This window comes from Mauremys reevesii, linkage group 3, assembly GCF_016161935.1.
Source record: "Mauremys reevesii isolate NIE-2019 linkage group 3, ASM1616193v1, whole genome shotgun sequence".
Classification (NCBI taxonomy): Eukaryota; Metazoa; Chordata; order Testudines; family Geoemydidae; genus Mauremys; species Mauremys reevesii.
The window spans coordinates 11,036,242-11,048,483 of record NC_052625.1 but is presented as its reverse complement, the minus strand read 5'-3'; the positions used below and the strand labels follow the sequence as shown (position 1 = coordinate 11,048,483).

At 45.0% G+C, this 12,242-nt stretch overlaps 1 long non-coding RNA gene across 1 annotated transcript in view; it reads right to left on the bottom strand.

Moving 5' to 3' along the window:
• Positions 1 to 325: 325 nt before the first annotated feature.
• The window catches only part of LOC120401540, a 39,042-nt gene continuing 27,125 nt past the window's right edge, over positions 326 to 12,242 (bottom strand). The window contains exon 3 of the long non-coding RNA XR_005596519.1: positions 326 to 407. This is a non-coding gene — a long non-coding RNA (uncharacterized LOC120401540). The remainder of the gene's footprint in view (positions 408 to 12,242) is intronic.

Below are 12,242 nucleotides of genomic sequence, written 5' to 3'. Positions count from 1 at the left end.
TCAGTTCCCTGTTATTCCAAGCAAGTTGTGTGTCCAGGAACCTTACCTCAGCAGAACAGTGACTGACAAAGTACCAGACTGAGACAGTATACGTGCTGCCCGCCATTACTGGTTATATGAACATGAATTACGCCAACGGTACGCAAATATACATCGTCTCGAAGGGAGGAATTCCAGTTGAAAGTGCAAAAGTATATTCTGAACTGGGTTGAGACCCAACACGCATTTTTGAGGGAGGAAGGGAGGGGGGACAATTTGTGCCCACAAAACTTGTCCTTCAAAAATTAATTGTGGATGCAAATGTAAGTAGCTGCTTCTCTCGTTACCTGATTGCTGTCTACAGTTAGGTGTTTTGGAGTCATATTTAATCAGATTGCAGGCCCAAGTCTTACAGGTAGAAAATGCACCTGCAAAGGAGACACCAGAGACAGTAAAAAGCTGACTGGATCAGGGATTCACTTGGAAGCAGCATATTTTGCTCTCTGCAGGTCATTCCATCAGCCTGAACAAAATAATTGGGTCTATTTACAAAAGACCCTGTGACATTTTAGCTATGCAATTCCCATTAAGTCTGAGTAACACTGGCATCTTCTCGACTGACAGCTAAATAAATGCAAAGGGTGATGTATATGGAACACGTCTCAACGAGTGCCACACAGCCAACGGCTTAGACAGTGCTTTGGAAAGAAGTTAAGAGGAAAAGGTTTATTTGCTTTTCAGAAACAGAAGAGCTTACCAGAAACATAATTGCTTTGCAATCTATACACAGAGTGGAAGTTTGATAAAACTCCTATGTGTGCAAATGGAGCAGCTCTGCTGAGCTGCAGAAACCTGTTTATTTAGAAAGCTGAGTCTGCAGTTCCAGAGCGACACTTCATTAGATAGCTTTGCTCCGAAGAATTTCTCGGTCTTATAAAACTATAGAAGTTCCATCCTGATGGCTGGCAAAATAAATGGCTTTGTATGTAAAGTTTATGAAAGTCAGAAAACCAAAACAATCCATCTCGTTATTTTCTTCGACAAATTATGCAGGAGCGCAAACAAACAGGCAAACAAAAGATATAGCCGATGTGAAGAGAATGCAGGCTGACGCTGGTTTCATGCAGGAGTGACCAGCTCCGATGAATGAAATGCCCAGGGCCTCAGAGGCTTCATCTGGTCTTAATTTTCAATCGGCAATAAAATGATACATTTTTTCAACTTTCATTGTAGCTTGTTTTCATCTAGTTTATGTTCCAAGACGTCCTGTTTTTCAAGCCTTGATCTGTCACATTAAAAAAATGGACTTAAAAAATGTATAATAGCGACCTAGTGGCACCACTACGGCAGCAGCCCTCTTGATATCCAGGCCAGCTGTGGAATTTTGGCTCTCCAAGCCAATGGAAATCAGGAGCAAGAGGAGACGAAAGGCTTGTCTCCATGTGGAAGGGACCTGGCTTCTCTGCCTTTTGCAAGGATCTCCTTTAAACCCAGCATCAGTTAAGAGAGAAGGGCCTACAGGAGAGAAGAGAGGCCTTTGATGGTGGTTTGAGCATCGGCGTCTCCCCAGCACCACCAGTGCCCAGAAGGTCGGGCATTGTCTTTTCTCCCTTCACATAAAAGGGGTTGGAAGCTGCGCTGCTGCTTCACATTGTGATTCTCTGCTGGGCCCAACTGCCTCAATGCTTGGCCTCCCTTGGGCACCCACCCCTGCACTTTGCTGCCTCTCCTCTGGATACCATAACACGTGGTTATGAATTGCAGGGTGCTTATACCCTATTCCAGGGGTAGGCAGCCTATGGCACGCGTGCCGAAGGCAGCACGCGAGCTGATTTTCAGTGGCACTCACACTTCCCGGGTCCTGGCCACTGGGCCGGGGGGCTCTGCATTTTAATTTAATTTTAAACGAAGCTTCTTAAACATTTTAAAAACCTTATTTACTTTACATACAACAATAGTTTAGTTGTATATTATAGACTTATAGGAAGAGACCTTCTAAAAACATTAAAATGTATTACCGGCATGCAGAACCTTAAATTAGAGTGAATAAATGAAGACTTGGCACACCACTTCCAAAAGGTTGCCAACCCCTGCTATTCTATACTGCATTACACACTCAGGAGCTAAAGTCAAACATAAAAGGCATCAAAGGGCAGCTGAGGAAAGCCTCTACCACCACCTGAGTCCCCAAATGCTGTACCTTCAGCCCCAGTCTTCTCTAGTGGTGGCAGCTTTCAGGTGACCTCCTGAGGTCCTGGGCCCCCTTTCAGCCGGCACTCAGGTTCCACAGGTCACTGGGATCTGACTTGCCTCTGCCGGGTTTAGAAAGAGGAAGTCTCCAACTCCTGGAGCCAGGAAATTGCCCTGAAGGCTTGTCCAAGCCTGCTACATCGAGGTGCACAGGGCTGCGTGGGACACCACTCTGCTAGCTGGAGAAAAGGTTCTGCAGTGGGAGCCAGATAGCGGGGAGAGATGAGAAATAAGGGAGAAAGACCTGGCTTGTTAAACCATAATCAGATACTTCAGCCCTAGAAGCCCCACTTAGGGTGTGTCTACACTGCAATTAAAAACCTGGAGCTGGCATGTGCCAACTGACTCAGGCTTATGGGGTTCCAGCTAAGAGCTGTTTAATTGACTTGGACTCAGGTTGGAGCCCAGGCTCTCGGACCCTGCAAAGTGGGAGGGTCCCAGAGCTCAGGCTGCAGCCTGAGCCTGAACATCTCCACTGCAGTTGGCCTGAGCCCCGCGAGCCCAAGTCAGCTGGGACATGCCAGCCGCGGGTGTCTAACTGCAGTGTAGACACACCCTTGGACAACTCCTGGCCCTGTTCTGCTTGTCACAGCTCTGTGGCATCTTCAGAATCCATGACAGGGGATGTGAGCCTGCTTGGCCTCACACACTACCATATTATCCCATCCTCTAACCTCTTCCCAGCAGACTAAAGAGGCAATACAGTCACGTCATGCCTGGCTAACAGCTACCCAATGACACTGTCAGACATGGCGAGAACATGTGGTCAGTTGGGCCAAAGTCCACAGGCTTGGTGCGGGATAGCGGAGAGCCAGCCCCTCCTTCTGGGAACACGTAATGGGAGGGACTGAGAGCAAAAGGAAGAGGAACTCACCACAGTTCCCTTCCTTCCCCTACCTCACAAGAGCTGTGGGGGGGAAAATGAAGCCTGCCAGCAACCTGCACAGCCGCAGCAGAAGGAACACAGGAAGGCGAGGTCCAGGGAAGGCTGCTCCACCCAGAGCTGACCGGAGGCGGACAATTCCATCTCGTGGCAACTTTCCAGGGTTCTAAGTTTGCTTTTGTTTCTCATTGGAAATGAAACTAAAATATTCTCGTAACAATAGAATGTCCGTTTTCCGATCAAAACCTGACTTTTCCCTGGAGGTGTGGTTAGACCACTGCCCTGGGATGTAGGGCCCAGATTCAAGTCCCTACTCTGATGCAAAGCAGAGATTTTTCCATCTGTGATCACGCTGAATCAGGCAGAGCAAGGACTTGAAGTGGAGTTTCCCACATCCAAGGCCAGTGACCTACCCACCAGGGTATAGGATGGGAGAAAGTCTCTCCCTCCCCTCAGTGAAATCAGCATCAAACACCTCCACAGAATGCTTTGGCTTCAACAAAAATGTGTATTTAGGGAAAAATTCATAGAATTGAAAGTGTTCCGACCAGCTCTAGATCATAGAATCGTAGGACTGGATGGGATCTCGAGAGGTCATCTAGTCCAGTCCCCTGCACTTATGGCAGGACCAAGTATTATCCACATTCTCCACCCATAGAATAGGTGTGAAAGCACCCTTCCCTCCGTAGTAATCCTAATGAGCCTCAGCCATCCAGAAGAGCCTGGAGAATCGTCCAGGGATATTAGGAAGGGGTTATCACTCCTCATCCTGTCAGCTAGCATAGGACCAATATTTGGCCAATTGTCTTCAATAAGATTACGGATATATCTGAGGACAGCAGTGGGGCACTAAGCCGAGATTTACACAGGCACCTAGGGGATTTAGACACACAACCCTCATTCATTTTAGTGGGAATTGTACATCTAAATCCCCTTAGGCAGCTTGGAAATTATCAGCCCTGGTGTCTGTCATCTCCCAGTGAAAGCAAAATATAACCCAAAGGACCAGCCTATGAAAGTATCAATCTCCAGGCAACCGAAACAAGCAAAATGGGTCAGGGTGTGAAAAGGCAAAACAATCAACTAACTAACTGAACAGCGATTAGTCCACACGTGTAATTAATCATGTAAACGTGCCTGGTCTAGGCTTACACAACACAGGGCATGGTAATTCACAGACAAGCAGTTGCTATTCCCAAATCCTCCAGAATGACCTCGTGGACCTTTGCCAAAGCTCCAGCTGTGCCATTATCTGCGCATCAGTTCATTACCCTAGGCAGATATCCTCATTGGATGAGAACCCATTTCGACTGGGTCAAGGGAGAGCTATGTCTTCGCAGCAGGGGGTAGGCCATTGCTAAATGTCAGCTACGCAAACAGGCTTGCACGGGTTTTTTCTCCTGAAAAGAAGGCATTCGAGAGAACCAGGGTTTGAGGGTAAATGTCAAAACTTTCCAAGAGCTCTCGATATTTCTTCCCTAATGTTAGCTCAAATGTAAAACATTTAGAAGAGGGCAGGGGTGGAAAAACCCATGTATTGTTGTGTTCCCCCCCCACACACACACACACCTTTCCCTATGCAAAATTACTCAGAATCCAATAAAAGAACCACTTCTTTTCCTAATGAAATAAATGAGTTTCACTTCACATCCTGTGGTCTGTTAAATGAATAAATAAATGAGCGAGCGGCTTGCAGCCCCTTGGTGGGATGGATCTCCTGGGATTGGATTCTTTGGCAGTGCTCATTAGCCTTGGCGCTCTCTTCATTGCTTCTCCTCTGCCACTTGACTTCCTCTGCCAAGGTCTCTCCCCTCACCCCCATCTTCTCCCTGACTGTGTTCTTTGCATATAGAATCACCTCTCTGCCTTTCTGTCTTGTAAGACCCCCAGGGACAAATTCTCTGCTGGTGCAAATCCATGGGAGTTTTATTGATCTCAGTGGACGGGGGCTAATTTAATCAGTAGAGAACTTGGGTTCTACCTCTCTCCCTGCTTCTGACACTGACTCATTCCAGCCCTCCCATGCTGATTTAACAAGCCCATCTCTCTGCCCCCCTACCCCACCCCTAAATCATCTCAAGAGATGTTTTCCGCACTCATGCTGGGCTTCATCCTGTGCCCGCTGAAGTTAACAGCACAGCTGAGCTTTAGCTCATATACTTTCTAAGAGCCCATTTCTCAGTTCTTTTTTCCTGCCTGCTCTTCTGTTCTCTCAGTCACTGGAGCACATGGGATGGAAGGAACACCCCAGCACAATGGTGGCATGGTTTTCCTTCTGTGTAAATGTCTGTTGTTTTAATCCTTGTAAAGGTCTGCTAATGAACTACAGAGAAAAGAAAAGTACAATGGCGCTGGGGAAAATCCTGCCAGAGCATCTCCAAGGACATCTCCACATTTTGAGAGACAGAGCACTTCACCTTGCAAAGGACATTTCTTTTCCCTGTGTATCTAGGCTGTGATTCCCAAAGGGACCCAAGTTGTTTTAATGGGAGCCAGGCAGCTGCCTCACCTATGCCCCTGGGAAAATACCAATCTTAGGTTTCCATGTGCTCACCCATTCCCGTCATATCAAAACTCCTGCGGCTGGGATTAAAGTGAATGGCCAAAGTTGCATTGACACATACATCCCTGGTTCTATGTGAGGCCTGGTCTACACTGTGGGGCAGGGGGGATCAATTTAAGGAGATGAATAACGTAGCTGAAGTCGACATACTTAGATCTACTTACCGCGATGTCTTCACTGTGATAAGTAGATGGCTGACACTCTCCTGTCATCTCCGCCTGTGCCTCTCACCCTGGTGGAGTACTGGAGTCAACGGGAGAGCACTCGTGGTCGATTTATTGCGTCTAGACTAGACACGATAAATCGACCCCCTCGTTGAATCGATCTCTGCCCGTCGATCCAGCCGGTAATCCAGCAAGGGGTGTTGTTTGAGAGTTCGGGGCTTTTGGGAATCTAAAGCTCAGAATAAGGGGGAGGGAGGGAGGATGGCTTAGTCTTCTATAGTGCAGTACATCAACTATTTAGAAATACCTTCTTAATTCTCATTGGCTAAGAATTGGTCTACACTGGAGCGGTGAGGTAAGTTGGTCTAAGTTACGCAACTTCAGCTACAAAAATAGCATAGCTGAAATCGATGTACTTAGAGTTACTTACTGTAATGTCTTCACTGCGGTAGGTCAACTGCTGACACTCCCCCGTCGACTCCACCTACGCTTCTCACTCTGGTGGAGTACTGGAGTCTACGGAAGAGCGCTCAGTGGTTGATTTATTGCGTCTTCACTAGACGTGATAAATCGACCCCCACTGGATCAATCGCTCCGGAGGTAAGTGTAGACATGCCCTAAGACTACCGTGTATGTTTCCAAGTCACAGCTACTTCAGGTGCTAGCCTTTGTATTTTTAAAGAAAAATTTACATAGCACGGCCTCATTTGAGCTATATTCTTTCTCTCTAACATGCAGTCAACAAACCGGTGAATATAAGGTGGGGGGAAGGGAAGAATTCCACAACATGATCACTTGGCAGTGTATATTGTTTTCTTTCAAAGGGCATTACAATACACTTCTCTCACTTGGGGAACTTCAAGAGAGGGTAATTATTCTTGTCTGCCTTGTCATATATATTAAAAATGTTCAAATGTGGCTTTCCAGGGAATTCTGCCAAATATTTTTAGGCACCAGACCCAGCTTTACTTAATTTTATATTGCCTTCTTAGTCTATTGTAAAATATCCTTCCATGCCATTTGAATTTGGTAGAAGGCTGAAACATACTCGTTTCTATTAGAAACAAAAAAATGCTGCTTTCCTGGAAATGAAGATCTTTTAACTCCTAATGTGGGAGCTGTTCAAATGGACAGTGATTAAAGCAGCTGCACGAAACTTAATGCACATCAGGGTGACTTTACTGCCACAACAAAACAAACACAAATGCCCAGCCCTCTTCCAGGAACAGCAACGTACTCAGAGCAGAATGTAGCTTTAAATAGTTATGTTTTTATTAGCACTTTATAATTATTTATGTTAGTACAACAGTAGCACCTAGTGACCCCAAACAAGATCGGAGCCCTATTGTGCTAGGCACTATATACATAGGAAATGTCCCTGCACCATTAGGGAATTTTGCCATTGGCTACAATGGGAGCAGGACTGGACCCACAGTAGAAGTCCATCCCTGCCCCAAAAGTGACTTTGATTGTAAGCGCTTTGGGGCAAGGGCCATCTTTTAGTATTTAGTATTTGTACAGCACCTAACACAGTGGGGTCCTTCTCTGTAATTGTGGCTCCTTGACAGTACCACAAAACAAATAACCAAGAACTTACAATCTAAATGGGCAAAGGGCAGGAAGGAAAACAGAGGCACAGGGAAGCAAAGGGACTTGCCCAAGGTCGCACGCAGCAGACCAGTTGCAGAGGCAGGAACAGAACCCTGGCTGGTGGCTTCCGCATCTACTGCCTACCCACTAGACTCTCCTGCTTCCTTGGGTAGAGCCTGATTATGTTCTCATTTACACTGGTGTACAACACAGTGCAACTATACTGGCTGTAGTAGAATCAGTCCCGATTTCCACCGCTGTGAGAGAGTTCAGGATAAAGCCCTACAAGGTTCCTAGCTGTGTTTTTCCTGGATATTTTGCTCTCTATGAGCTAACTTCAGAAACTGTAGATAATTAGCACAAAAGTCTATGTGAAATGTTGTATTTGTGTAAGTGTTTATTTTGGCCCCCTAAAAGAGGCTGATGTCCAACTCTTGTGCTCAGCCCCACCTTAGTTATATTTGTCCTGTAATGTAGAACAAACTTGGAGCGACACTTAAATATGAAGCCCTTTGAAACAGTATTAATGCTATCTCTTTATCATTAACACGCACATTTACTCCCTTCACAATTGACCCAAAGGCCGATTGTTTGACACAGTGTGTTTTAAAGGGGAGGTTTCACAGAGTAGCAACATTGTTTTACTTTTTCTTGGCAATGAAAAGGAAGCGAGCCCAGACGGCCTGTTGAAAACTGAAGCCGCTCACTGGACTCCACCTCCCTGCCTCTCTCTCTCTTGTGTTTTCATCTTTTATGGTGGTGGGCAGCTCTGAGCCAGACTCTGCAACTAGAATTTCTTATATCCTTTAGTCACTTGGCTGTTCTTTCCCATAGCTAGGCCAACAGCAGATTAATGTCAAGGCTGCCTGAGCCAAACGTATGAATCTAAGTGGAGACCTCTTAGTATAACAGGAATGCTGCTGGACAGTCACTGCTTTTACCAACAGAGACTGGACTGATCTGATCTCACATGTGGGTAAATCAGGAGCAATTGCATTGCAATCAATCACGTTACACAGGTGTCAGCGAAGTCAGATTCAGGCCCCATGCACGGTGCATTTATGACAAACTGCAGTTGCATGGTGAAAATGCTCTGTGTGCTGTCTGTTTGGTGTAAGTTGTCCACTCAAAGTCCTCTTGTGCATCACACAAACACAAGTCTGTAGTAGTGTTATTCCCCTTCCCCTGTGCAAACAGAAGCGGAAGCTTCACAGAACTGTTTGGCAACTTCTATTTTTAAAAGTCCCCTCTTTTAGAAGGAAATCGAGTCCCATTAAAGACAAATACTCTGGGGGTTGCGATGACTCAGAGAATGGGTAACAGTCTTTCACTCTAGATTAGAGATAGGCCTAAAGTCAACCCCCTAATCTGAACAGCTCAAATGTTGGGGAAGTTTGGACCCCAGTGTCAAACCAAAAATCCAGAGGCAAACACCTCCAAACTTGAGAAAGCTCCAGTCCACATCTGGAGCCAGACTTTCCAGCTCAGGCCTGTCTGTACTCTAGATTGTCCTGGGGACTCCAGACCAGGTTGGTGGTGACTAATAGTCATTACCATTTGATGGGCTGCCATCTAACGGCTGTTCAGTGACCTAACTGAAAGGGTTGGTCTAGTTTGCATCAAATGGATGCCTACCTCTCAGAAACCACCACCACAAACAACACCAATTGGCGGCCTCCTTAGCAGTCTCACAGCAAAGTCATGGACTGAATGGGCCTGGGGACAGAACTAGCCTCAGCCTCATGAAGGAGGTTCCCACAGACAGACAACAGGATTGCGTAGCGGATGGACGTGAACATCCAAATGGCAACAGAAATGATTACTGGAGAGCACAGTGAGGGAGAATGGAGCCCCCGGTCATTACAACTTATTTTTGCATATATCAGTGGTTGCTGTTGCTTAGGGCTTAAAAACCAGTAAGCAAATATTCAAAGTTTAAATCTTAAACTGCAAACACCCCACAAAGCATTTTTTAAAGACCTACAAGAGCATCGGACACCAGTATTTTGCAATTTAAAATATTGGCCCCTTATAAAGAGAAGCCATTATTTAGAGACAGGAAGTTTAGCTTATTGCCCGGTGCATACTGTTTGCCTATTGCATTATTTTGGGCTATTTTCATTCCTCACACAGTAAAGAGGAAATTCTAAGAACATTTCATTGCCTTTCTTTATTAGATGAACAGCAAAGGTTTGCAGTTTGCTGACCACGGGATTGCTTTGCTAGTTTTGGCATTCAATTTCACTTCGCATAGATCTGGTGGAGGATAAAATATTTGTTCTTTCTAAAAATGGGGGTTTTTTTCTTTCCCATTCCATTTGAGTCCTGCTCCCACCCCCATCTTTCATCATTTCCCTAAAAAAGCCTAACTGCAAATAAAAATAGAAAGCTGATCCCCCTCCTCCAATTTATTTTTCTTCTTAAGTGAAACCTTTCAGGTCAGAAACCAACCAGAGAGGCACATAAATAACACAACTTCCTCCACTCACAAAGGCTCTTCAAGGGTTTTCAGTGGGACGGGGACCATTTTATGCAACAGCCATCAGAGAGATACAGTACTGACCCACTTAACTTGAACAGTATGATTGCTATTCTAACCATCATACACTTCTATCAGGACAGACGCTGCATCTCATTTACTGGGCATTATGGTTCTGTTGTCTGTATAACATGGTTCTGATGCAGCTGAGATAACAAAGCAAAGAACTGGAACGCATATACATTCCTTCGCTCTTCCAACACTTCACATGGCTCTCCAAAATGTTTTTGTACTATTTTTTCCCCTTTAGCTAACAGCAAAATATAATTAAATACATAAATAAAAATGTATTCCTCCTAAAAGGGTTGGTTTTTTTTAAAAAAGCATTACGCATTTTGACATTTATTAGAAACAGTTTTAGATGCTTGTTAATCCGAAGACCAAGTACTATTGATTTACAAGGAGTACCTCATCCAATATCCATCATCTGCATAAAAAAAAACGGAGTCTGAGAATTCAAAAATGGGTGATGCCTTTTTGGCAGCGGCTTGCTGTGTCCTGCCAACTGCATAGAGTGTAGAAACTGGATGGGAAACAGCTCTGGCCTTTCTCTGTGCTCTTCAGGCTTTACTGTACGTGCCTCAAATACTGTGTGCTAATGTACATTTATTTTTATATTACAGACTCAACATGTATGCATTAGATCAAGGCTTTGGGGACTCTTTTATTGCGCAACGTGAGTTACTCAGACTCTTATTCACTTGAGTGATAAGCGTAGGAAAAATAGATAGATAGATCTATTATACACACATATGTATCTGGACAGGCATATATACATCTAGGCCTGCTCAAAAGTCTCCAGTTGACTTAGGTGAGCTTTAGATCAGGCCCAAGTTTAGTATGAGATATGGATTCATCTCCTCCAAACTTTTAAACTGTTTTAAAATGGCCAAAACTATGGACTGCTTCTCCATTCTGCGATACTGGTTCTCCTCCAGTGTAACTCCATTGACTCCAACAGAGCAGAAAACCAGCATAAAGGGGAGGAGAATCAGGCATATATTATTTATGTTTTTAAAGTAGTTTCTTAGCCTGCATGTTACCCGCTTTTTCTACTGATTCTTCAGCTAGCATCCTTGCAAGGAACTCTACGGACCTGATCCAATGAAATCAACGTGACCCTTTCTATTGACTGCCCTCAGGCTTGCGTCATGAGAAGTCTGCGAAGGGAGTATTGAAATATAGTACTACGAAGGCAAGGAGGCATTCATGAGAGTCTGTGGAGGAGACCATAGGCTTCTACTCATCTTGGAGATTCTTTCTAAAAATGTGGCAAAGGTTTAATACATTTTAAAAATGAGTCAAATCTCTGAGCATAACATTTTCCCTCCACTGTTTTTTTTTTTTAAATCATTGTTCAGGATGGACTGGAGATATGTTTTCCAGACTAAATAGTTTTGCTTACATCTTGTGCCATAAGAAAAAAAAAAGGAACGTACAGATGTTGCGCCCACCTCCTTTCCTGCATGCGCAGCCCCCAATGAATTCCCTGATGATGCTGTTTGGCTTTGGCTAACTCTCTCTTTTCTAGGTTCCCTCCCTAACAGACGTGCCAGAGTCACATTCTCTCAGCCTCTGCGGCTGCACCTGTTTTTCCCTTTCTCTGAGGCTATTGGTCGTCTCTCTCCTGACAGCCTCCTGTCGCTCCCTGCCCTACTCTACCCCCCAGGTTCCCACAGCCTCAATAGCGAACGCTAGACCATGTATAGTAATTGCTTTCAGACTATTTTCCCACAATGATTTTTTTTCTCATTCACTGATACTGGATTTAGGACTCTCACAGGGCCAGCCCTTGGATTCCTTGCTCTGTCCATACTCACCCATCACTGCCATTTGCAGGAATGGCAGCTTCATCCAATTAAGGACCACAGGAGTCCCCCTCCAAAGGGAAAGAAGACCCAGTGAGTAGAGCTCTAGTCTTGGACTTGAACAATCAAGACTCAATTCCCAGCTCTCCCACAGGTTCTGTGCCTGACCTTGGCCAAATGACTTCAATTCACCATCTGCAAAATGGGATAATAGCACTTCCCTACCTCGCAGGAGTGGTGTGAAGAGAAATTACATTAAAGATTGTGGCCACTCAAACACTACAGTAATGGCGTCCATACAAGTACGATAGGCAGCTAAACATCATGCACGAAAGCCTCCGTCACAATTCCCAGCAACTTATCCAATCCTTCACCATCTTATCCATCCTTTTCACCCACGAAAGCTCATGCTGCAAAACGTCTGTTAGTCTATAAGGTGCCACAAGATTCTTTGCTGCTTCTACAG